General features: G+C 42.5%; 1 long non-coding RNA gene across 1 annotated transcript; it reads right to left on the bottom strand.

The window, feature by feature from the left end:
* Positions 1 to 1,662: 1,662 nt before the first annotated feature.
* Positions 1,663 to 24,986, bottom strand: LOC137649765 (uncharacterized). Its single transcript, XR_011045854.1, has 3 exons — positions 24,872 to 24,986; positions 11,607 to 11,706; positions 1,663 to 1,858 (listed from the first exon to the last, which is right to left on the bottom strand). It is a non-coding gene; the product is annotated as an uncharacterized lncRNA (long non-coding RNA).
* Positions 24,987 to 26,498: the final 1,512 nt, after the last annotated feature.

The following is a 26,498-nucleotide window of genomic DNA, read 5'->3' as shown; positions in this document are numbered from 1 at the left end:
GGTACTTCCATGGGGGTAAAGGGATGAGTTTTGTGAAACGTACCAGTACGTCCTTTGGGGGTAAAAGGGTTAACTTGGATCATACAAAAGTCAGAGGATTCAAGCTCTTGTAATTTCTCAACTTGTTGCATGACAGCTTTTGTGGATTCAAGCTCTTATAATAATTTCTCAATTGGCTGCATGACAGCTTTTGTGGATTCAAGCTCTTATAATAATTTCTCAACTGGCTGCATGACAGCTTTTGTGTCCTCTTCCAGTCCTCATTTCCATATGAATGCAAAGTCAACTTGAGCGTAGTTCTAGAAAGAATTGGAAAGGGCATTTTTACAAGATTTTCACTTTTGCCTACTTCTGTTCTTGACTAAATTTTCCCTTATTACTAGTTGACTATCTTATGTCAAAAGCTGAGTTTACTGCCAGGCATAAAAAAGCTCTTTAGTTACAAGATATTCATGATAGCCCGAAAAAATTATATTATTATTATCATTATTATTTATCAGTTATACCTCCTTTAATGCTGATATTGTAAAAGTCAAATCTGATATTATTAATAGCAACATTATGGATCTTAGCTGCAAATTTTGTAATGAAAGTAAATGAAAGATCTTTCCACCAGTTGGAGCGTGAAAAAAGATGATAGGTTTTGAAGTTTGCTCGCTCTTTGATGACACTAGAGCTAAATGGAAGACTATCGGCAAGAAACCACCGATTACACAACGCCTCCCAGTCACCTGAGCACACGGAGGTTCTCCAAAGGTGACAATAAGGCAGAAAAGACTCGCACCTATGTAAAATGCAATGCTTCACCTGAACACAAATACTGGCAAATCTGCTACAATGATAAATGAGGAAGGATCTGGATCCAAGTGAAGATCCTGACGGGACTGGTTCCTATTGAGAAATTTCCTTGAAACCATTATTTCTTATGGAGAAATTAAGTTCCATTAACAAGATTTCCGTTAACATGAAATCTCCACGAACATAACCCTTGTGTTAACGAGGAGTTAACTGTATCTATCCATTGTTAAAATTTGGTGAAAATCCAATGTATCAATTTCTTTTGACGTAATATTTAAAATTGTGAAAAATGCAAATCTGGATCTAAATCATCGATCTGATACTGCATCATCTCCGATATTTAATGGAGTTGTCAATGGTCTAAGATCTATCTGTGGTGAAAACTCTGTCAAAATCCATTGAGTAGTTTTGACGTACTCCTGTCCATTGGCACACAGTCAAATAAATGAATAAATAAACCGACTCGATTTTACTGTATTACCTCCTGCTGCTTCCTCCGATGCCTTAGATGACCGCGGAGGTAGCAGCAGTAGGGGATTCAGCATTATGAAGCTTCATCTGTGGTGGATAATGGGGGAGGGTGGGCTGTGGCACCCTAGCAGTACCAGCTGAACTCGGTTTGAGTCCCTTGTCAGGCTGGGAGGAACGTAGAGAGTAGAGGTCCCCTTTTTTGTTTTTGTTTCATTTGTTGATGTCGGCTACCCCCCAAAATTGGGGGAAGTGCCTTGGTATATGTATGTATGTACCTCCTTGGCAGAGGTAATAAGTGAGCCAAGAGCTTACCCATACAAATGACATGGGTTTGTATTCAAGTAGGAACAAACTGATACCATAATTGCAATTATATCAATGCCTTACCGTCACATGGTCAGAATCCAGACGGCAAAAAGACTTGGGTACACAATGATGTCGCCTACGCCTCTTTCTTCATTTCCTTTACATGTGCAAGGGAGGGGTTAAGGGGCAGCCCAAGCCGAGGTCTCTGAGGTCCAAAATCCAGGTCTCAAGTTGGAGCCGGACGGAATTCTATCCTTCCGATTTTCCATTTCATCTGATCAGCCTGGAATAAAATATCAGATTAGGGGCATTTCCGGGGCATTTCCATCTCTTGTCAACTCAAAGGGTAATACAGTAGTCTTACTAATTAATCAACATCTACAAAATCTATTAACTGTTCTACTTAATGGTCTACAAAATATCTGCTGCTGTGCTGCACTTCAAGATAAATGTAAGTAAAGTAATCTTTCTCCAAAATTCAAATTATATTACAAAAAATCATTTGATGACAATTCTCTATAAGTTCTACTTGAGATTAACACATCTGTATTATCTAATACACTTAAATATCTGGTTGATGTTTACATGTGGGTTGTCTCAAGTCTTTTTTCATAAATGAATATTCAAACCCTACAATTGGATACAACTTGTGCCAGGCAATGGTTGCTGATGACTCAGTAGGTAGACTTATAGGCTCCCTAAATCTCCCATCCTTAGCTCACAAGGATGGTGAAGTTACAGACACTACAAGAAACTATTGAGCTTGAGCGAGTTTCGAACCCCAGTCCAACAGATAGTTAGGCAGGGATGTTTCCAATGAGCTACTTCAATCTAAAATGCTACCTTTAGAATCCTATTAAGAAAACAATTAGAATTAAAATGTTATGTCAAGGGGAAGGCAGAAGAGATGAGAAGTAACTGCTATTATTCTGAGATTGTCATTCAGATCATAATCTAACACAAGCATGAGAGCCTTTGATTAAGAGTTCATCTTTGCGAATATGGCCCTGATTACTTTCTTGAACATTCACTATTATCATTATCATTATTATTATTATCATCATTAATCATTAATTACCATTATTATTATTATTATTATTATTATTATTATTATTATTACTTGCTAAACTACAATACTATTTAGAAACTCAGAGTGCTATAAGGACAAGGGGTCCACAGTGAAAATATCCCAGTAAGGAAACAAAGACACGGATAGAATAGTGTCCCCGAGTGTACCCTAAGACAGAGAAGTCTCACCCCAGACAGTGGAATACCATGGTACAGAGGGTATGGCACTACCAAAGAGATGGGAACAATGTTTTGATTTTGGAATGTTCTTCTCCTAGAATAGGTGCTTACCATATAGCATAAGTCTCTTCTACCCTTACCATGAGGAAAGTAGACAATGAACAATTAAAGTGCAGAAGTTAACCCCTAGAGTGAAGCATTTTTCAGCTATCATAGTGCTGTCAGGTGTATAAGGAAAGAGGAAAATGTGTATAGAATAGGCCAAACTATTTGGTGTATGTGTAGGCAAAGACAAAATGAGCCATAACCAGAAAGGGATCCAGGGAAAGTACCAAATAACTCTCTGGCGGTAGTATCTCACCAAACCGTTTTTAGCATTGTCGGAATTTTCTCAATCTTGAATTGGTGAGATCACTTGAGCAAAATTTTCCAAAGAAAATATCTTTCCTGATTACGTTATGTCATCAAGTGTATCAAACTAAACTAAGATCAAAGTCTACATTAAGACTTTTGAGAAAATATTTCTCTCATTCACCTAATAAAGGGATTTTGACGAAGGAAAAATCTATTTCTGGGCGAGGAACCAGTGTCGCTCTGTGAAATGCTCCTCATAGCACCATTTCTAAGGTATAAATACTGCTAAATATACCAGAGAAAAAAGATGCATGGAATGCCAGGAATACTGTAAACCCAGGTCGATCACTCTAATTGAGTGTCGGTATAGTAACTGGGGCGTGTTAGAACCACGACCATAGGTCCCTCACCAGTTAGACCTCTCCTTCTTCGATATCCCCTGGAACTACGAGGTGCCGTTCTACATCCGACTACTGCCCTCTACTACGACTACCCTCCCCCCACCCCTACCCTTCCCCACGCTCCCTCCTTCATTCCTCCTAGCACCCCAAGCTTGGACCAGCCTAGGGTAAGGGAAAAAGAGAGGGGTGGGTTGACTGGGCGACACAGGTTCCTCGCCCAGAAATAGATTTTTCCTTCGTCAAAATCCCTTTTCTGGGCTCAACCTGTGTCGCTCCGTAAAATAATAACAGAGAAGTGGTCCTAATGCCTGGAAATACACATAAAAGTAAGGAACTGAAATAAAAATAGAATATGGAATTAAGAGAGTTTAATAACAAATTGTAAACTACCAATTCTTAAAATACAAAAATCAGATATCGACCCAAAATTAACAGCCAGAGATTCTGAGGAAACTCTCAACAACAAAAACTATGAGATAATTAATGATAACAAACAAAGACATAAATACATTATATACATCATAACCAGAGGGTAGGGTGCAAACCAAATGAATGACAAAGGTACGGCCCAGGAGAGTAGGCAAGGCAGGTGACGGCCCGCTCCTTATAAGGAGACAAGGCACTAAAAGAAAAAGGAATAAGAAGATAGGACCTAATTATAATGGTTCCGCTATATCCGGAGGAACTACGTTCCCTGCTGTCACTGTTGCAAATTTAAGGGCCTCCAAAGATTTCAAATAGTGGTGTTTAAAGACCGTTGGTGACTTCCAACCTGTGTATCGTTTTAATTCTTCAAAATTCATGTGATGGAAATAATTAACTGAGGTCGCTACTGCCCAGATATCATGGGCATGTGGGACTGAATGAGGATTGGCTTGCTTAATAAAGTAAAGAATCTGCTGCCTAATCCCTTTCAGGGAAATAGTTCCTCCATGTTCTCGAACAAACAGAGCGCTTGAAAACGTATTACGAGTTCTATTCAAGTAAGCTTTCAGAGTGTTAACAGGGCACAGGAAGATCTCCTGAGAGAGTGGAACAATCTTTCACAGGGTCCATCTATTCTGGGGACCCTCATTCTTCGCTAAGAAAAGTCTATCTGGAGAGAGCAAGACCTCGCCAGAAGAAAGAAAGTCAATGTGACCCGGCTCTCTAGATAACGCCGAGAGTTCAGATATTCTGGCTCCCGAAGCTAAACTTACCAAGGAAAACGTTTTCCTAAGAATCGTTATGTAGGAGCATGAGTCATTATCAGTGTCAGAAGCTAATTTAAGGACATCATTTACAAACCAAGAAACCGCGTGTGGACGGGTTGCCGGTTTTAGTCTAGCTCAAGCTTTGGGGATAGATGAGAAATATGAATCCGTAAGGTCAATATTGAACCCGAACTGAAATATTTTGTTTAAGGCGGACTTAATCGTGGTAATAATACTAACAGCTAGCCCCCCTTCAAACAAAGTTCTGAAAAAGGTAACTGCCAGATTGGCAGTCATTTTCTGAACATCCGAGTCCTTCAGAAACTTCGCTAACTTCTTAACAGCAGAATCATATTGCCGAAGGGTGGAATCCCTCTTATTCGATTCCAGGAACAATGTGTTAAGGAGATCGATATCAGTATCCTTCTGAGTCGCAAATTTCATGAAGTCCATAAAGTTAGGGCACTCAGAATTCTTGAGGAAGCTGACACATTGCGAGTTTGTACTGTTTGCGTTAACATCGGGTTGGGGATCCAGCAAGGACGGAGACCCAGTTCCGCCAAGAGGGGAAACCAATTGCTTTTTGGCCAGTTGGGAGCCACTAGAGCAATCTGTTCTTGGAAAGTCCTGAGCCTGTCCAGAACTTTCATCAGCATGTTTATAGGAGGAAACAGGTAGATCCTCTGACAGGTGTTCCAGTCGAGGGACATGGCATCCGTGGCAAAGGCCAGAGGGTCCAGGTTGGGGGCTACATAACATTGGAGTTTGTGGTTTGAGTCCGTGGCGAATAGATCCACTTGAACATTCGGAACCTGCTGGCAAATCCAACGGAATGACGCTTGGTCCAGGGACCATTCCGAGTCCAGGGGGGTCGTCAGTGAAAGTGCATCGGCCACTACATACCTTACGCCCGCCAGGTGAACTGTTGACAAATGCCAATGGTTCCTTGTTGCCAAGGAAAAATTGGCAATCATCACCTGATTGATGTGACCCGACTTGGAACCTCCCCTGTTGATGCAGTGAACTATCACCGCGCTGTCTAGAACTAATCTGATATGTTGATTCTTTGACGGGGAGAGTCGTTTTAGAGTCAAGAATACTGCCATGGCCTCTAGAATATTGATGTGCATCTGACGAAAGGTCATCGACCACAAACCTTGGACCTTCTTGAATGGGGAGTAACCCCCCCAACCGCTTAGGGAGGCTTCCGTATGGACTACTAATGCCGGCGGAGGGAAATGAAGAGGTACCGACTTTACCAAGTTTCTGACTTTTGTCCATGGGTGAAGTCTTTTCCTTAGGATAGATGGAATCCTTGATACCTTGTCCCGACTTTTGTTGTTTGCCCTGGATTGCCAAACGCGATTGATGTCCTTCAATTTGGCTTTCAGTAAAACGTCTGTTACAGAAGCAAACTGGAGTGAACCTAAGACCCTTTCTTGGTTTCTCCGAGATGTAAATTTGCCCTTGAGAAATCTTCTCATGCTCTTTGCTATCTCTTTCCTCTTTTGTGGGGGAATCGACAGTTTGTGGGTGGTCAGGTCCCATTGGAGACCTAACCACTGGAAACACGACGCCGGAATCAGGCGGGACTTTTTGAAATTCACTCGGAACCCTAAGTGTTCCAGAAACTTTATGACTTTGTCCGTCGCCTCGTGACATTCCCTGTCGCTGTTGGCCCAAATAAGCCAATCGTCTAGATAGGTCACTAACTGTATTCTCTGAGTTCTCAGCTCTTGGACCACTGCTTCCGCTAACTTTGTGAATATCCTGGGAGCGATTTGAGACCGAACGGCATCACCCTGAAGGCGCATGCTCGTTTGCCGAGCTTGAACCCCAGAAAGGGACGAAAATGTCGTGCTATTGGAACATGATAATAAGCGTCTGTAAGATCGATAGAGGTGGTGATGGCCCCACGGGGAAGTAAGGTCCGTACCTGCGAGACAGTCAGCATATGGAACTTGTCGCATTGAATGAATGTATTCAAACGAGACAGGTCTAAAATGACCCTTCGTTTGTCGGAGTCTTTCTTTGGCATGCTGAATAAGCTACCTTGAAATTCTAAACGTTTTACCTCCTTTACCGCATTCTTGAGAAGGAGATCTTGTGCGAAAAGCGTGAGATCTGCCGTTGGACTCTGATAAAAACTGATCGCTGGAGGGGGCCCTTGAATCCAACTCCACCCTAGGCCATTTGATACTATGCTATGTGCCCACTTGTTGAACGTCCAACAGCTCCGGAAAAGGTATAGCCTCCCCCCTACCTGAGAAGTCTCATTGGTTCGTAGAAGGTCTGCCACCACGGCTCCCTCGGGATCCTCTGCCCCTCCTGGAAACTCGCCACCTCCTCTGTAGTGAAAGGGTCCCCTAGACCTACCCCCTCTCGCTTGCCTACTACACCCCTGAACCAGGCCTTGAGATTCAAAGACAGGGTTATAAGCAGGCGAAGTTGAGAACGAAGTCAATGGCTGAGGTGGCTGGCTTACCAGCTCAAATTGTTGTTGGGGCTGAGGTTTAGAGGTGGAAGGATGGCGCACCTGGGGTACAGGCACTGCCTGCACCACAGGTTGGGTTTGTGAACTCTGGAAGGAGGGAAATCTTCGCGGCCTTTTCCTGCCTCGTAACTGCGTCCCAGTGGATTCAAATTTCCTCTTAGGGATGAGACCCCACCTGACTCGAAGGGTCTGATTGACCCGGGCTGCCTCACTGAGGATGCCGTTCACCACATCATCTGGGAAAAAATCTGGCCCCCAAACCGAGGCTTTAATCAGCCTGTTAGGCTCATGCCTAATGGAAGCCTTCGCTAAAACGTGCTTCCGGTACGCACGACGAGCGAAAGCAAAGTCGTATGCATCACACTGAAGCGTGTGAAGCAAGGGCATCGTCAAGATCTTAAAGAGAGACTCATCACCGTAAACCAAATAAGACATCTCCGCCATAGTAGCCGAGTTAATAGACCTACTCAGTCTGACTCGAGCCTCATACTCCGTCCTAATTAACGAATCCGGCAGCCTGGGGAGTCGGAGCCAACTTTCCCGCGTGAAGGTAGCCGGTGCATCAAGCCAGCAGTCTTGGTTCCCTGGGAATAGCAAAGAAGTCAGGTCTGTCTCCTTAAGTTGTGGCATAGGTTTGTCCTCCATAGCCGCTTTCAAAGTAAGATCCACCACCTTGGTGGTGCATGGAGTAGGAGTCTGTTCCTCGACCACAAACATGGCATACGTTCCTTTATTTATAAGGGGTTAACTTGGTATTCACGCACTCCCATTCAGTCAGGGTCCGGACCCAGGCGGACTGAGCCTGCTCCTTCGGGAATATGACAGTTTCCTTCGGAACTTTATCCATCATGACTAGCGCGTCCTCTGTCAGGCGTGCATAACCTGGGAAGGGGAACTGCAAACCCGGCGGGTAGAACTCAAAGTCCTCAACCGGACGGGTACCACAACCTTCAATAGTCAACACGCCCTCTGAGAACGGGGCATGAAGGGCCAACCTCCACGGGTTGCTCTTCACAAACGCCGGGAGCTTTGACGCATCCGGGACCACAAACTGCTGTTGCTGCGGGAGCCAGGACCTCAAGAGATTCTCCAGCATGTTCTCCTGATTCTGCAGTCGTTAGGTGAAAGAGTCCATTGACTGTAGACGATCAGCAATAGGGCCAATCTGGGACTACACAATACTCCCCATCTTCTCCATGAGCTGGCTCGAAAAGGACACTGGATCAAAAGCCAGTTACGGGGACTTCGCTTTTGAGCTCCTCGCTCTCGAGCCCTGAGCCGTCGGAGGAACCTTTTCTGAGACCGTCCAACGCTTAGAAGCCGAGGATGGCCTGACAGGGAGAGATTTGCTAGCCTTAGGTAAAGCCTTCTTGACATGCTTAACTTTAGGAACTACCGAGCATGATTTGTCCCTAGCCACGACATTACCAGTAAATCCCTGGAAAGAAGAAACAGAAGAAGAAATAGAATGCGCCGGACCAAGAAAAGAAACCTTAGACCGGACGCTACCTGCCTCACTTACCACCCTACCTGGACAGGTCGAGTCGACGACCATAGGTTCTACATCTAAATTAATAGCAGCCACGTCATCGAGAACATCATCGTCCAGGCCCTCTAGGTCATCAGGGAAGGCTTGAGTTTCCTTACAAATCCTGGCGATGATTGGAGCCGCCACATCTAATGCCACTGCCACCGACATCTTGGTATTGGGATAGAGGAGGGAGCACATCTCCTCCGCCAAAATATATGGCTGCTTTGCCTTAACATTCCGGCCAAAGCCACCAACCCAGGTCTTGAGGGTCGCAAGGGAAGCGCTCTTGATGGCGGGAGAGACCTGAAAGACATACTATTTGGTTGTGGTTCTAACACGCCCCAGTTACTATACCGACACTCAATTAGAGTGAGCGAGCTGGGTTTATTCCTGGCATTCCATGCATCTTTTTTCTCTGGTATATTTAACAATATTTATGCCTTAGAAATGGTGCTATAACGAGCATTTCCCGGAGCGACACAGGTCGAGCCCAGAAAAGTAAAATTATTTCATAATCTCAGGGTAAAAGAACTTCAGAAGTTCTACAGCGAATGTTTTTATGTTGAACAGACTGATATAGGTCTCTCATAGTTTATGTATGACAGATCTATTTTAGCATTGATACTGACCTTAGGGTATTTTATATTGATTGTTAATTACTTGTCATGTAGTTTATTCATTTTGTTTCCTCACTTGGCAATTTATTCCTGTAGGAGCCCTTGGGCTTGTAGCATCCTGCTTTTCCAACTAGGGTTGTAGCTCAACTAATTAGAATAACAATAATAATCATATATCAAAAAACCTCTGAAGATAAATTAACAAACATGATAAAGACAGTAGAGATATTCTAGATATTTCCAGATTCCAAACTTCTCCCTTGGGATAAAATGCATATTTATCCATTAACATTGCCTTCCACATCTTATGGAGGATTTTAGCTTTGTTTCCACTGCCAAGATGGTTATAAAATGACTTGCATTTATTCCTTTATTTGCTTGTTTGTCTGTCTGTTTGCAGGAATACGGCAAAACTTCTTGCGGGATTCTCACCAACTTTAACAACGGATATGTATTACGCTCAGGAAGACCCCACTAAATTATGGAGGTGATCCAGATCAAGATAGCAATTCCAGTTATTATTGTTTTCAATATACAGTAGAATCATTCACGGTCAACGTATGAAGAAGGGAAAGCTCGGTCCGTAGACCGGAGTAAAATGTTGACACTCTTCATTGATGGCGGTCTGAAATGTCTGATTGCTATTTCTACTACTTGTTTCAAAAGCATTTAGAATGTTGTCACCTTGAACTTTACAGCAAAGTTTAACCATTACACCTAACAACACTAACCAGTTGGGCAGCAAAATACAAGACTTGAAATATAGGTCCTCAACTTCGAAACGAGTTACAATTAGTATGGGACACCAATTGCAAAACGTCAAGAACAAGATGTGGAGGTAGCGAAACCAAGCATGGCGTCGTGAGTCGGGACTCCCGACCTGAGAACACGTTAACACTTGAAAATGAAGAATAATAAAGGCATCGCTACCTCCAAAAACTCAAAATCCATAGTTCTAGTACTTAACTTGGATGATGAAGCTTGAACGTCCGACATCTCGTACCAAAAAAGCACCAAAACAACAAATGATCACAAGCAAGGGAACGTACAAGTGAACACCGAAGATGCTATGAAAGGAGTGACGTGGTTGGCGTGGGTGGAGATGGTGGTAGTAGCATTCAGTAGCGGATGTAGAACGGCACCTCGTTGTAACGGGGATATTTGAAGAGGAGATATCTAAATGGCACGAGACCTCTGGTTGTGGTTTTTCACGCCCCAGTTACTTATACCAACACCTATTTAGGTGAGCGAGCTGGGTTCATCCCTGGCATTAATATGCAACTTTTTTCTCTGGTAATACATAGCAGTTATATACCTTAGAAATGATGCTAAAGGAGCATTTCACTGGGCGGCACAGGTCTCTCGCCCAGAAATAGATTTTTCCTTTGTCAAAATCCCTTAATTGGTTCCAAGAAGCTGTTTGTTAGTTGAATTTTGTTACATATTGACCTAGGGTAGGCCTAACCTGAATCCCATGCCTATAATTTCCAGCTACAAATGTCAACAAATAATCAGGTTTTATATGAAATATATATCATGTTATTACAAATACCATTTTGCTTAATGTATTAAATGATATAGTATTGATTTATTACAGTATTTTTTCACCCTATCGTTGTTATTTTCAGCTGGATTTGTGTTAGTATCTCCGAATTACGAACGAGAGAGTGAGTGAAATGGCTGGTGTTGAGGACACAATTCTGATTAGAGTAGAAGATATTCAGAGGAGATGGTTTAGGCATGTACAGAGGATGGAACAGGACAGATGGCCAAAGATAGTGCTTCATGGTCAAGTGGCCGGAAATAGACCGAGAGGACGACCAAGAGATACATGGGTGAAAACCTTCAAAAAAGCAAATAGAGGCGAGACATTTCAGCAGCTGGCACAGATGGCATTGGATAGGAGTCTCTGGAGAGAATGGCGATATCAGATGCAGGACCCAACCCGGAGAATTCCGGATGGGATTTAGTGAGTGAGTGAGTGATCTCCGAATGTTTGTGTGTTGAAGACCTCCTGTACCGCACTTCCATAGATCACTAGACCGCTTTATGGTGTCCCACACACCTTACAATGCATAATCAGTGTACAATGAAACAATGGTTTTACGGCATTAAAATTCTACAATATTTCATCAATTAAAACCTTTATTTTTTTTCAAAGTAAAATCATTCTAATTAGTCAAATGACTGTACCTTTACATGCTCCAAGCGCAAGAGAAGCACACTAAAGTCACTACCTATGGACGACATGATGTACTGTATCTCCATAAATTTGTATTCGACGTTGATCCTCCTGAAATGGAATAAAAATATCAAAAGAAAAATTCAATTGTTTGACTTCTCAAAAGGTAATATTAGAATAATACCTCTACCTCTGATAACAATCCTTTTACTTTTCAATAAAACATCTAAAGACCTTGAACAAAATTTTCCAGAATACATCAAGGTATTCCTGTACTTTCAGAATACAATCATTGCCTGATTAATACATTTGAAGCTCAATGTCAATTCAACAAAAATTATTTATACTATAAAGCTTTAATTAAATGACAAATTTGGAAGTCATTTGTATTTTTCCTAGCAATACAAAACTGGAGCTCTTTACTATGGAGTATTATTTTGGCGAAGCTGAAACCAGCCGATAAGATTTTTTATCAGCGTGTAACTAACCACCACTAGTTAGCAGGGACAGGGAGCAGGGTAGGTTAACCCTCCCGCTCACACCAACACTAGGGACTAACCATCACTTTTGTAATTGCAGCAGGACTTTCAGGGGCTTGGTGCTGGCGGGTCTGTATGTGTAAAGAACTCTAGGTTTGTATTGCTCGGAAATAATGCTAAATTACTTCCAAATTTGTCATTTATTCATGTGCAAAATACAAAACTTCCGCTCTATACTGTGGAGACTCGCCTGTAGGTGGAAGTCCGAAACCAACTGGCTGGCAACTGTCCCGGGACAGTCTCTGTATAGTTGAGGGATCCTGCACCCCGTTATCCTCGTAGGGGAACGGCCTGGGCAATCATTGCTGGAGAGTAAGGAATTAATCTCTTGGAAAATACATCGTAGCTCAGGGTTGCCATTCGTACGATAATTATCGTACATGTACATTATTTTAGGTCCAGTACGATGTACGATACATACCTTAGGTATATACAAATGTGTGCGAGTTTGATTAAACAATTATACAAAAATACCTTGAAATAAGTTATATATGTTACTCACTAATCATGTTGAAGTGTGTACGATAATTTTGGTTAAAAAACGAGAATTTAAAGGTTCATGTACGATAATCCAGATGAAATAATCTGGTAACCCTGTCGTAGCTATTCAGGCCGTCCCTTCTACTAATATATATTTCTTCCCCCCCCCTCACCCCCCGCAGGGACATAACACATATATACTGTAAATGTATATGCGCTTGTCCAAAGAGCGTGAAATTCACCCACAGAAGAACAAGGTCAGTTGCACAGATTTCCCGGAATGCTGCACCCCAAGAGAGGGGACGATGAAGTAGGAAGTGGCCAGTCACCGTCGCATTCATCCTAGATTTACTTCGTGGGTAATCTTCCCCCCTAGAACTACTGATACTTGTCCCGCAAGGGAGCTGAGGTGCTTAGATCACGTTATGAGCAGCCACCACAGGACCTATTGAGTATGTGTCTAGGCTCCTCTTCTCCGTTATGTCTTGCAGGTAGCAGGAGGTGAATGTTGTTTGACGTTTCCCCCTACCTGCTTGTAGTACCTGCTGAACAGAAAAATTCTTTCGGAATGCCAAGGAAGTACTTACTCCCCTGACATCATGGGCAGGGGACGTCTACCTGACGTTGAGGTATCTGAGGCCCGTGCCCTTTTCTATTACTTGCCTGATCCAAGAGGAGATTGAGTTCTTCATGATTCTCCTCTTGGTCTTCCCCGTGCTGACGAACAGCTTGTTGATCTGGGCTTGAGCTCTTCTCATCCTTATGAGATATAACCTCATCGTCCTTATGGGGCATAGTAACAGTTGATCAGTATTGTCTGATACCGTTCAGAGACTCCCAATCTGAAAGGGCCCAAATCTAGGATTCGCTAAGGACGGATTTTGAGTCTTTGCAACAAACTCTGGGACGAAACCAAATGTGACCTGCCACCCATCCCCTTGAATAGGTGATGTATGAAAGACCATGTAGCTTGCTGACTCCACCTGCAGAGGTCAGGGCCAAAAGAAAACCGTCTTTAAGGTGATGTCCTTATCCAATGCTTGACGTAGAGGCTCATAAGGGGCTCCTTTCTGTGAACGTAAGACCCTGACAATGTTCCAAGGAGCAGGCCTAGCTTTCAACTGAGGGCCAGAACGCTGGAAGTTCCATATGAGGAGTGACAATTCCGTTGAGGTAGAAATGTCAACTTGATTCAGTTCGAAGACAATGTTCAAGGGTGAACAAAAGCCATTAACCACCGACGCTGAGTGAAGTTTTTCCTCCCTGCGGTACAGTAAAAACTCCGCTACTGCTGGAATACATGCACCACAAAAGACAGACCACTTTGCCTGATACACCGCAGACTACAACTCCCGGAGGTATCTTACCATGCGTTTAACAACTGGCTTCGAAAAGCATCTCTTGAGAGTAGTTGCTGGATAGCCTCCAGGTGTGAAGACCTAGTGATGGTATCGCTTGGTGGAAAATCTTCACGTGCGGTTGTCTGAGTAGCTTAGGAAGTGGAGGGAGCTCTCTTGGTACCTCTATGAGCAGATATCGAGGGTCCGGAAACCATTTTCTATGTTGTCACAACATATCCCAGGGTCTTTGTTAGATTTTGCGATGCCATTACCCTGTTCAATATCCTCCTAACTAGGCAGGAGGAGGGGAACGCATAGATGTTCATCTTGTCCCAAGGGTGTTGAAAAGCATCCTGTTCGAATGCTTATGGTTTTGGTACTGGTGAGTGGTACACTGGAAGTTTCTGACATCACGGACAGGTTAAATGTCCATTCAGAGCCAACTATCCGAGTCCTCCTGTTCAGATTGTCCGCAAGCATGTTCTTCTTGCCCGAGATAAAGTGGGCTGTTAAGGATACCAAATTTTCTTCCATCCACATGAGGATTTTCACAGCTAGCAGACATAGATGCTGTGTAAAGGTCTCTCCTTGTTGGTTTGAGTGGGACATTACTGTAGTGTTGATGCTCATCAGCACTACGTAATAAAGGAGCTGATGGAAGTACCCGAGTCAGGTAGGCTGCCCTCATTTCCAGGAGGTTTTGTGGCACCGCCTTTCGGATTTGGACAAAGTCTGGATGATGTCAGGTGTAACAGATGAGTCCCCCTTTCTTTTAATGTGTCTGTGAAGAGCAACAAATCCAGGGGAGGAGAGAGGGGATCTGCTCCTTTGAGGAGTTTGGTGTCCGACATCCACCAGCTCAGGTCTCTCTTCTGTTCGGGTTCCACTGGCACTAGGTTGCTAGGTGGGTCTCTGTGCAAAAACCAGAAGATCATCAGCTGTCACTACAGAGACCGTATGTGGAGACAGCCGTAGGGAATTAATTTCTCGAGTGATGTTAGATGTCCCCGCCATTTTGCCACTACAGTAGTGCTAGCAATTTGCCTCTCGAGAGAAAGCTCTGCCGGCGTTTGATCCCCTGACAGAAAGACCTTGCTTAGTGTGGTCTCGACCAAAGGTGGAACAGTCTGAGGATGGTCGGTCTGTGAAGGGGAAGCTACCTGCCATTTCTCTTGCGCACCTCTTCTAGTTTGTCCTGCTGGGGGTGTGTACCCCCGAGGTGAGAGCTGGAAAAGCGAGCCTTTCTCAGTTCTTACAGGTAATTGTTACCTGTGTGCACTTGCGAGGACTGTGTCCATGATCATGGGGCGAAAACTGGTAGAGCATGCTCCTTCCAGTCTGCCCAGCTGCAAGGTGAGAGCTGGAACTGTGCACTGATTTGTGAGCCTTTCTTAGTTCTAAAAGGCAACAGATCTACCCATGCTTGCCTTTCTTAGCTCGCCCAGGTATCAAGACGTAGAACTCGCCTTTATTCTGGACCTTGCTTCTTGTGTTTGCGGGTCTTGATGGGAAGACTCGCCCTAAAGAGAACACTGCATGTAGCAGAAGTGAGACGCCTCTCTTAGTCAGGCAGACAAGCTCGTCTGCCCACCTTGCTCGGTAAATGGATGCAAAACACTGCACAAGATTTCCTTGCAAAACTAGAGTCTGTGTTCACACCCAAGTAGGAGAGACCAGGGTATTTTCATACGACCTGTCTCCCACAGCAGCCAGGTTAGGAGGCATTCCTTCGTAAAAGGCTATCAAGACTGCGGCTGCGGGGGACAGGTTATTCCAGCAGTTTACCTTCGAGGAAAAATCCCCACCACCACCACGATCATCGGAAAACTGGAAGGGCTTTGGACAAACTGGTCAACCATACACCATGATTGTGCCTATTGCCCCCCCAAGGGTTAGCAAGTTCCATTGAGTGGAACAAGCGACCTTGACTCTCAACCGAAAAGTCAATTCTCCTCAGTTCCTCCCGAGGGGTCTAGAGATTGCGTAGCAAGTAACATCTCAAGTTGATGTCAAGACGTGCAACCAGTTACACAAACCTGCCATGAAGGGGCGGAGGATCTTGCTCCAACTGCCACCAATCCAATGGGAGTTGGCGGAGTATGTTATAATTGGTAAACCAGGGTAGCCAGTACTCACTCAGGAAGATGTTATTACAGCGAATCTTCTTAGCAATCACCTTCGGGCAAGAGACTGGTCAGTAATGATCAATCACACACAACTACTTCCGAAAGGATATGATTGAGACGTGTCTTCAATCTTTTACTGGACAGGTAATGTATGAATAAGTTCATCTACGGACACTTAACACATTTAGACCAGGGATACAGACGAACATACGGGCATAACCCAAATTATTAGTTGTGTCCGGAACTTGGTTGGAAAACGTTGATAAACGTTTGTAACCGAGACCTCCTCCTTCCAATGAACGACAAAAACATTTGTATTTCTTCGTCTCTGATCAGTAAAACTGGCATAAGTTTCGAATGTTCACTTTCAGGAAATGTGAACTTTCAGAATTTCTTAAAACTAAGACCTCCAATAAAAGTTAAGAAGGAACTACCTGGGATGAAGGGAGACAACATATCCAGTATGTCTTGTTACGGGAAGAAAGAAGAGCAATGCAGTACATAAGCGGTTTCCAGTATGGAATATAGCCATTAACACTAAAGATTTATTAGAACAGTGTTCTAATTGTAAGATGGTCTGTAGTACTCATTGGCAAAAAAAAATCGCTTGCCCTCATATGCACATGTCCATCTGCGGCCCCACGTGTAACCTCTTTGCCTCCGGGTAAACATTTGATAAGTCTGAGCCTGCTTGCAGGAATAATGTAAGTGCGATGAATCGCAACATTATTGCCAAGGAATTTTTAGTATTTTCAAGATGTGAGCACATGCGCACAGGAAAACAAAACATACAGCTAGTGTAGCAATCATAGCTCCGCTGGTTTGCCTGCCCGCGTTATGAGCGGGGCTTACTAACGTTCGTAAACGTAATGAGAAGCTTACAACATTCGTCTGGCCACCTTGTGTATGGGGCTTGCTATCGTTCATAAACTTAATGAGAAGCTGACAACGTTTGTTTGTTTGGCTTGCGGGCAGGGCTTGCTATCATTCGTAAATATAAGCAGAAGCTAATACCTATCCCTTGGGAATAAAGGCTTGAAATAATAACCTCGTAAGGGTATACAGTACTGCATATCACAAACTCGTTGTGCAGTGCTCTGAAGAGCTCTCGATTTCGTCAGGCAACAATGCCCAAGAAAATAACCCAGAAGGATTATATTTCCCGAAACTTGCCGTCTAACGAGAACTCGTTGTGTCCAGGGGCCCGGCTGACTCAAGCCATCGGTAGTAAACCGTATTGGTGGCAATAACCCTGAGGTTTTGCCATGGCGAGAGCGTAAGCAACACAGGAGTTCATTTCAGCCTTTTATAGAGCTTTAACGAACGCCTGTAGTTGTGTAAAACTTCTCAGTGACGAGAGTTACCCGTGCAGAAGTGAAGTCTTGCATGAGGGGTTTGTTGTCCCAGAATGCCAAGAACACAAACACTAGGCAGGTTCGTATAAGCTTGCCAGCGAGTGCTGGCGTGCGTTCGCAAACGCTGGCGATCGTCCACAAACACTTGCAAGCGCTCGTGAACGCCATCTGATTTCTAGCAAATGCTGGTGAGCGTCCGCAAAGCGTTGCAAGTGCCGGCGAGAATCAATGAAGGAGAATTAAAAACCGCCAGCATTGAATCTCCTTTACGGTTAAAACCCAGTAGAGTATGCTACTATAGCGCTAGCGACGAGGGTTTCACAAACCTGCCATTTGTACTAAGGCGAGGCAAGGGTCTCACAAACCTGCCAAGGGTATTAAGGCGAGGCAAGAGTCTCGCAAACTCTCGCCTCTCCTCTTAGTACTCCTACCCCCCAAAATTGGGATTAGTGAATAGCCTTATGTCATCCCCTGGAAAGGGAATGAAAAATGCTGCGCTAGACTTGAAGACCAGCTGTTTCTTCCTTGTTAGGCACAGATCCCGAAGAGCTTGGCCTCACAAAGCTCTAAGAGCTTTGTTGTGATCAAAAGGCACGAAATGGCAATAACCCTGAAGAGTTATGGCCTACGAGACTTGTCGATGGAAGAGGAGGCAGACAGACCTTCTATTGGCCAAGAGTGATAGTGACTGGTGGCTGGAATACAGTACCTGTAACTGGTGCCACAGCGGTAGCTGTCACACCAGACTCACATTCTGCCTGATGAAATACGAAGGAGTCACTCAGCGGGTGACCTCTGTTACTCCCTCCTAACAAAGGAGAGCAATCAGCTCTCTATGGGCAGCCCTCTCATTCCCTCCTATTCACCTTAAACTGACTTATGGAGACAAGTGTTGGATCCCAGCCAAGGGAGAAGACTGAAATGTCAGGCTTACAATCATTTGACCGACTCAGGAGGAACCAGCAAAAGGAGATAAGAACTGATGATTCCTCCTTCGGAGGGAAAGCAGCTTCTTATTTCTCGATAATGATGATGAAGGAAGGAGCAATGCTCTTCATTACATGGCCTACAAACTCAACTGACCAAAGTCTAAGGAAATTGTCAGTAAGCAGCCATGTTCTTTTCAATCATGAGTTATGGCTCAACAGGAAAATTAGTTCTGGAGATGCAACAGGCTTAAGTTTTGTCTCTCTAATTACAGGTTTCAACAAAAAGAAGGTTGGTAATGTTTTCAGACAGAAAAATATATGGCTGAGTAGCAATATGAAGTCATGTCATCAAAAGTTTTTCTGGGAATTGTTGAAAGTAGCCAATAAAAGGCATCTGGGCAGGAACATATAGGAAGAAGGACATAGTATTGAATCAACCCGTACAAATAAGACAACAGGAAAGCCTTCAGCACAGCACATGAAAAGAAGGATTATTCAAATTAGCAAAGGGACAGGTGAAAGATTAGAAGGATGTGCAAGGACCGATAATGAGAAACCTAATTAAGAAACATGGGAATTACTGTATGTCAGCAGCACTCAGAAAAACCATTTGAACGGCAAAAGTTAACCTTACTAGGGAGATTCAGGCAGAATGGGAGGAACAAAAGAAATCTGTCCCTAAGACACATTAAACATCCCTTGTCAGTCAATCATGCCCTTCAAAACTAAAGGAGCATAGTACTGGTGAGAGCAATATCCGGCAGCGTGTAGGCGGGTTGAGTGAAATCAGTCACCAGGTAATGATGAACTGTGTTTGCAATTGCGATTATGCAACGGAACATTTCATTGATTATACGAGCTGATAGAAAGGCTTCTTTTGTCTTTGTTGGTGATTTTAATGCTCACCATAGGAAGTGGTTAAGTTCTATCTCTCCTACCAATCGCCATGGCTTAAGAGCTTTAGACTTTGCCTCTGAATCAGGCTGTGAGCAAATCATAAATGAAGCTACTCACAGGTCTGGTAATTGCTTGGAACTCATATACACTGATTCCCCTGGCGTTATAACTAGTAATGTTGGTTCTCCAGTCGGGACATCTGATCATGCCTTGATTTCATTAGTAGTGAAGACTGAGCAGCCTGTCCCTGATATATCATACTCTTGTAAAGTTTACATGAAATTCCAAGCGGACTGGAATGGGATTTTGCATGATCTTTTGTGCTTGAATTGGTCACAATTATATAATAGTGTAGATCCTGTTGTCCCTTTGATGAGAATCTAGTCAACATAATTGATAGGCGTATCCCTTCTCGTGTGCTAAGGTACCGAGTGAAGGACAAACCGTGGTTCAATGATGATTGTAGACGTGCTTATTTGGAGAAGCAGGAGGCCCATCACCTTTGGAAGGGTAACGATCAGAGTTGACCTGGAACCACTATACTCAGCTTCGAGCCTTTGCTCAGAGAGTTTATGCCTCAACTGAAAATGAGTACAATTTAACCATAAAAGAAACCCTTTCTGGTACAACTCAGGAAAATAAATGGAGGTCTACCCTTAAATCTGCACTCTTTGGTGTAGATGCAACAGTTCCGCCTTTACTTAAACCAGATGGCTCAGTCACTCACTGTTCAAAGGAAAAGGCAACCCTTTTGGCTGATGTTTTTGACAGTAAACAGAGTAATGAAAAACTTGAACTTCCTCATTCCTGTTTTCCTGAGGCGGCCTTGATTTTAGTGCTGCCTTTGACCGTGTTAATCATAAGGCCCTTGTTTTCAAACTCAAACAGTTGGGAGTGGGTGGGTCGTTCCTTAGCATTATTACTGATTTTTTTAAGTAACAGATCTCAAAGAGTTGTTGTTAATGGGCACCATAGTGAGTATAGGAATGTGATATCCAGTGTTCCACAGGGTAGTGTTTTTCGCCCATTACTTTTCATACTATATACACATGACATGTGGTTTGGCCTAGAAAACATGTTTGTTGCATATGCAGATGATGCTACTCTCTTTGCATCAATTCCATCCCCTGAATGTAGACCTGGGGTTGGTGAATCCTTTAATAGAGATTTAGCTAAAATTAGTGCATGGTGCAAATTATGGGGTATGAAGTTGAATCCTAACAAAACTCAAAGTATGATTGTAAGTAGGTCAAGGACGGTGGCTCCTCAACATCCGGATCTCAATATTGATAAATCTTTCTTTAAAGTTGTATGACTCTTTTAAAATTTTAGGTGTGATTCTCAACAGTAAATTTTACTTTTGAGAAACACATTAGGTCTGTGTCTTCTTCAATCGCACAAAAAATTGGCTTATTGAGAAAGTCTTACAAGATTTTCGGTGATCAATCTATTACGAAGAAGTGTTTTAATTCTTTCATTCTACCTTGTTTTGAGTATTGTTCTCCTGTCTGGTCTTTAGCTGCTGATTCTCATCTTAATTTGTTGGACAGAAACTTACGGTCTATTAAATTTCTTATTCCTGATCTAGATATTAATCTTTGGCACCGTCGTTCAATTAGTTCATTATGCATGTTGCATAAGATTTTTCATAACTCTGACCATCCTTTACATTCAGATCTCCCTGGACAATTCTATCCTATTCGTAATACTAGGCAGGCAGTTAATTCTAATAGCCAAGCCTTCTCCATAATGAAGCTCAATACTACACAGTATTCTAGAAGTTTTATTCCAACTGCTACCAAGTTGTGGAATGATCATCCTAATCGAGTAGCTGAATCAGTAGAACTTCAAAAATTCAAAGTTGGAGCAAATGTTTTTATGTTGACCAGGCTGACATGAGTCTTTTTATAGTTTATACATGACATATCTGTTTTTGGCGTTGTTCATAGTTTATATAGGACATATCTGTTTTAACGTTGATAGTTTTTATAATGATTTATTGTTAATTTATTCTCATCATTTATTTATTTCCTTATTTCCTTTCCTCACTGGGCTATTTTTCCCTATTGGAGCCCTTGGGCTTATAGCATCTTGCTTTTCCAACTAGGGTTGTAGCTTGGCTAGTATAATAATAATAATAAGAGCAGTCAGTGGAGGTCAGGTGTTTATGGATGAGAAGAAAGAACAGCTGATTTGTGATCATGTTCCTTATCATGCATGTTGGAACAATTCCCCTGATCCAAGAATCAAGAGGAGACCGATCTAAATCGATGATCATATTCCTGAACACGACCATGCGAGAGAAAATATGTTATTTTCATTAGTAAAATAAATTTTTGAATATACTTACCCGATAATCATGTAGCTGGCAACGGAGTTGACAGCTACATGATTATCGGGTAAGTTTAATATTGAAAACTTGGTCTTTCAGTCAAGTGTAAAACTGATACAGTATCTAGTTCTGATCACTTGTACTCAAGAAAAGTAAAGTAATGCCATTCTTACGAGCAAGGAGGCAACCCATAGTTCCTGATCGAGTGTATACATGGGAACATCTTCCAAGGCCCCGTGAGCCACAAGGAAACCCATGATTGTGTTCCTGGTAGCGTGGATGCATGGAAACTTTCCCCGGACCCAAGAGCCACAAGAGATCTATTTCAAGGAGAAACAAAATTTTGTCATCCAGTCAAGTGTAAAACTGATACAGTATCTAGTTCTGATCACTTGTACTCAAGAAAAGTAAAGTATTGCCATTCTTACGAGCAAGGAGGCAACCCATAGTTCCTGATCGAGTGTACACATGGGAACATCTTCCAAGGCCCCGTGAGCCACAAGGAAACCCATGATTGTGTTCCTGGTAGCGTGGATGCATGGAAACCTTCCCCGGACCCAAGAGCCACAAGAGATCTATAGCAAGGAGAAAAAGGATCATACTATATTTCTGGTATTGATTACATAAGAGAAAGTACGATCTAGGAGAATGATCGCTGGTTCCTCTCACCCCGAGTCCTCTATCAAACAGAAGCAATGAAACCTTACAACGAGTCATCTTCCTGCTCTTCAATACCGAAGAATCTTTAAGGAGATAGACAACGGTGTTCCTCAAGTGTCCAGGAAAAGGTCTAGAAGTGCAGTTCCCCTCATCCTGACAAACAGTGTGCGGATGTTCAGGCTGGTACGAGACCAAGCATTGATAGCAGGACTGTAAGCCCCTGACTTGCTTACCATGACACCTTATCAGTTTGGATTACTTCTTGGTATCACACCACCTCGTTACCTCAAGTGGTGTGATACCAAGAAGTAATCTAAACTGATAAGATGTCATGGTACGCAAGTCAGGGGCTTACGGTCCTGCCTACATGGCTGAGAACTATGAAGCATGAAGTAGGAAATGATGAATGGAGAAGTATTGAATTAAAAGCTAAAGACAGAGATGACTGGCGAAATCTAACCGAGGACCTTTGCGTCAATAGGCGTAGGAGGAGATGATCACACGACCTCTTTCTCTCTCTTACATGAGGAAAGAGAGATCAGTTGTGTCACAGATAAAGGGTGTTAGAAAGACTGATCCGTTCATCTCTACCTACAGTGTGCACACTTAGTCCAAAAGGAGACTGAGCACTGGAAAAGCAAGGGCGTAAAATCCTGTACCGTATATCGAGACACCTTCCCAGTCTGGGTTGGTTCTTGGTAACGCCCTATCCCTCTCACAATGCAGTCGGAGTCTCCTGTGAGCCCCCTGTCAATCTCTTTTCCTGGGCTTCTTCAATAATATCCTCTTCTTTATAAAAGCAGCAGTGTCTAAACAATCTAATGAAGACAAAACAGAGAAGGAGAAAGACCTAGAAGAAGAGTAATAGTGAACACACTTCTTTTTGCCTGCCTTGTTTGAGGTCGAGGCCTGCAGGAGTCGGAGAGACACCAAAGAGGCAGCTTCAGAAGGCCTAGCAGCGGTAAAAAACCCCAGCGGTGAAAAAGCAGTGATGCCCAAAGAAAACCAACTTCTTTAGACTCAGTTTCATATCGTACAACCACACGTAGAGAAGGGATGACAGTGAACAGTCAAGATCCATGAGAGACTAAAGGCACAAGAAGGATTATATTAATGACAGATTTGCACATAAACCCTGTCACACATTTGCGTATTTACCCAGAACAAGTGCATATTTTTGCACTTTTAATTTATCCAGTTTTACCTGAACATAACAGTCTGTCTACCGATTTAAGCATTTATTCTTAAAAGAAAGCAAATAATTAAACCAGGCAAAATTTGCGGCAGCAACAGTACGCGTATAGCACTGGGAGCCTTTGTATATCAGCGGCCAGTTCCTCCAGCGAGCATAAAATATGGACAGCAACTAATCTAAACTACGAGCCGTGTCTTCACCTCGGGATGTATGTATGATAGCGGCCACCTGTATGTATTATTATGTCTAACTTAGAATACGGCAGTGTAAAGGGGGTTGCAGTGGGGCGTTACTCCCCCGTTAGGTAAGTAGGTAAGGGCATGGCTTGTAGGTTAGGTTAGGTGGGAAAGTTTAGGTTAGTTGACGTCCATTTTGGAGCCTTTGTAGGGTGACGGCCAGATCCATTTTCATTCATAGAAAATGGGAATATTGTAAAGTGGGGTGGACTGTGGCCGTCATTCTAAAATCGAGTTCGTAGAAAACTGGAATATTCTGAACTGTGGCCGTCGTTCTAAAAACGATTTTGGCGGGAGAAGCTAACTTAAAAAACCCACCTAACCTATGCTAAAAGCCGTATCTTTACCCAGGGGGGCTTCGCCCCCCCCCCCCCCCCACGGTACCCCCCCCCCCCCTTACCTACTACAGGAGCGAGAAGATTCGTGGCCAGAGTAAGAACTCGAGCCACAAATTTTCAGGTAATTTAGGGTTTTCGGCAAAAAAAAAATAAAAGTGTGCATTTAAGCACATATTTAAGATCCGTAGACCATTTCCAAACGTTTTTATTCTATACAAGATAACAGTCGGAGCGATAATAATCAAATTAGGACGCTTGGCCGTAGCGCTACAAACTACCCTCCATTTTTAATGAACGCGTGAGGAACTGGCCGCTGTTATACAAAGGTTCCTTTACCTCCTTACCTAACGGGGGGGGCTAACGGCCCCTGCGACCCCCTTACAATGCCGTTTTCTTAGACAGCTGTCATCATACGTACAGGTGGCCGCTATCATACATACAACCCCAGCACTGTTTGTGGCTGAAATGAAAAGTGAGCGTCAAGCCGACTTGGAATTATAATTACCCGTATATTTAAATTTATAACCTCATTTCCAGCTTTACTGAACTGATACTCCAATTAAAGAACAATATTTATACTCATATAGGAACAAAAGAAGTGTACTCATACTTTTCAAGTTACTGTATAAAGATGATTGAATCACAAGATGTTGCAACTTAAAAGACATATTAAACAAAGGTATACAAACAAAATTGTACGACCTGACCTGACCTGACCTGACCTAAGATGTCCATACTTACTTATAAGGAAACTACGACCTATACAGCCTCCCCAGAGGGAGGACTTACTTATTTTACTCAATTCTTAAATATAATATTTCAAACAAACTTCTTTTTCTTGTTTTATACTTCACTGCTGGTTCCTGGTTCCTGGTTCCTTGTTGCTCACTCGGCAAATTAAGTTTGCGGGCACTATATCACTTTATAGATAGGAGCAAAGGTTCTAAGTTTGTTATTATTGTTGTTTTGTTTACATTACTACCTGTCAAACCGCTTCTTCTTCTTCATCTTCCATTTTAATAGGAGATCTGGTCCATCTGGACCCTTCTCGAAGCCAATGTTGAGCTTAGAAATTATTATTATTATTATTATTATTACTTGCTAAGCTACAACCCTAGCTGGAAAAGCAGAATTCTATAAGCCCAGGGGCCCCAACAGGGAAAATAGCCCAGTGAGGAAAGGAAATAAGGAAAAATAGAAAGATCTGGACCCTTCTCGAAGCCAATGTTGAGCTTAGAAATTATTATTATTATTATTATTATTACTTGCTAAGCTACAACCCTAGCTGGAAAAGCAAAATGCTATAAGCCCAGAGGCCCCAACAGGGAAAATAGCCCAGTGAGGAAAGGAAATAAGGAAAAATAGAAAGATCTGGACCCTTTCGAAGCCAATGTACTCCCCAGTATTATTATTATTATTATTATTATTATTATTATTATTATTACTTGCTAAGCTACAACCCTAGCTGGAAAAGCAAAATGCTATAAGCCCAGAGGCCCCAACAGGGAAAATAGCCCAGTGAGGAAAGGAAATAAGGAAAAATAGAAAGATCTGGACCCTTCTCGAAGCCAATGTACTCCCCAGTATTATTATTATTATTATTATTATTATTATTATTATTATTATTATTATTATTATTATTATTATTATTATTACTTGCTAAGCTACAACCCTAGTTGGAAAAGCAGGATGCTATAAGCCCAGGGGCTCCAACAGGGAAAATAGCCCAGTGAGGAAAGGAAATAAGGAAAAATCGAAAGATCTGGACCCTTTCGAAGCCAATGTACTCCCCAGTATTATTATTATTATTATTATTATTATTATTATTATTATTATTATTATTATTATTATTATTATTATTACTTGCTAAGCTACAACCCTAGTTGGAAAAGCAGGATGCTATAAACCCAGGGGCCCCAACAGGGAAAATAGCCCAGTAAGGAAAGGAAAGAAGGAAAAATAGAACATTTTAGGAATAGTAACAATATTAAAATAAATATTTCCTATATAAACTATAAAAACTTTAACAAAACAAGAGGAAGAGAAATCAGATAGAAGAATAGTGTGCCTGAGTGTACCCTCAAGCAAGAGAACTCTAGCCCAAGACAGTGGAAGACCATGGTACAGAGGCTATGGCACTACCCAAGACTTAGAAATATATAGAACGTGGAAGAAAGAAATTAAAGAAGAGTTAATTTATGACAATACATTTGGTTCAGTGATATTTTTTAGAGCAAGAACTAATACGTTAAAACTAAATATTGTAAATAGACACAATGGAGGGAATGTAAACTGTAATTTTTGTGAAAATGAGGAGGAAGATTTGATACATTTTTTGTTATTTTGCCAGGAATATAGAAAAGAAAGGAATGAAGTAATTGAGCTACAACAACCATACGAGGAAGACCCAAAGAAAATAGTAGGATTATTTTTATTTAGTGAAACAAATATAGAGAAGAAAAAAGAAGTTATTGAA

Source organism: Palaemon carinicauda, chromosome 11 (genome assembly GCF_036898095.1).
Source record: "Palaemon carinicauda isolate YSFRI2023 chromosome 11, ASM3689809v2, whole genome shotgun sequence".
NCBI classification, from domain to species: Eukaryota; Metazoa; Arthropoda; class Malacostraca; order Decapoda; family Palaemonidae; genus Palaemon; species Palaemon carinicauda.
The sequence above is the reverse complement of the archived record's forward strand: the minus strand, read 5'-3'. Positions and strand labels throughout refer to the sequence as shown.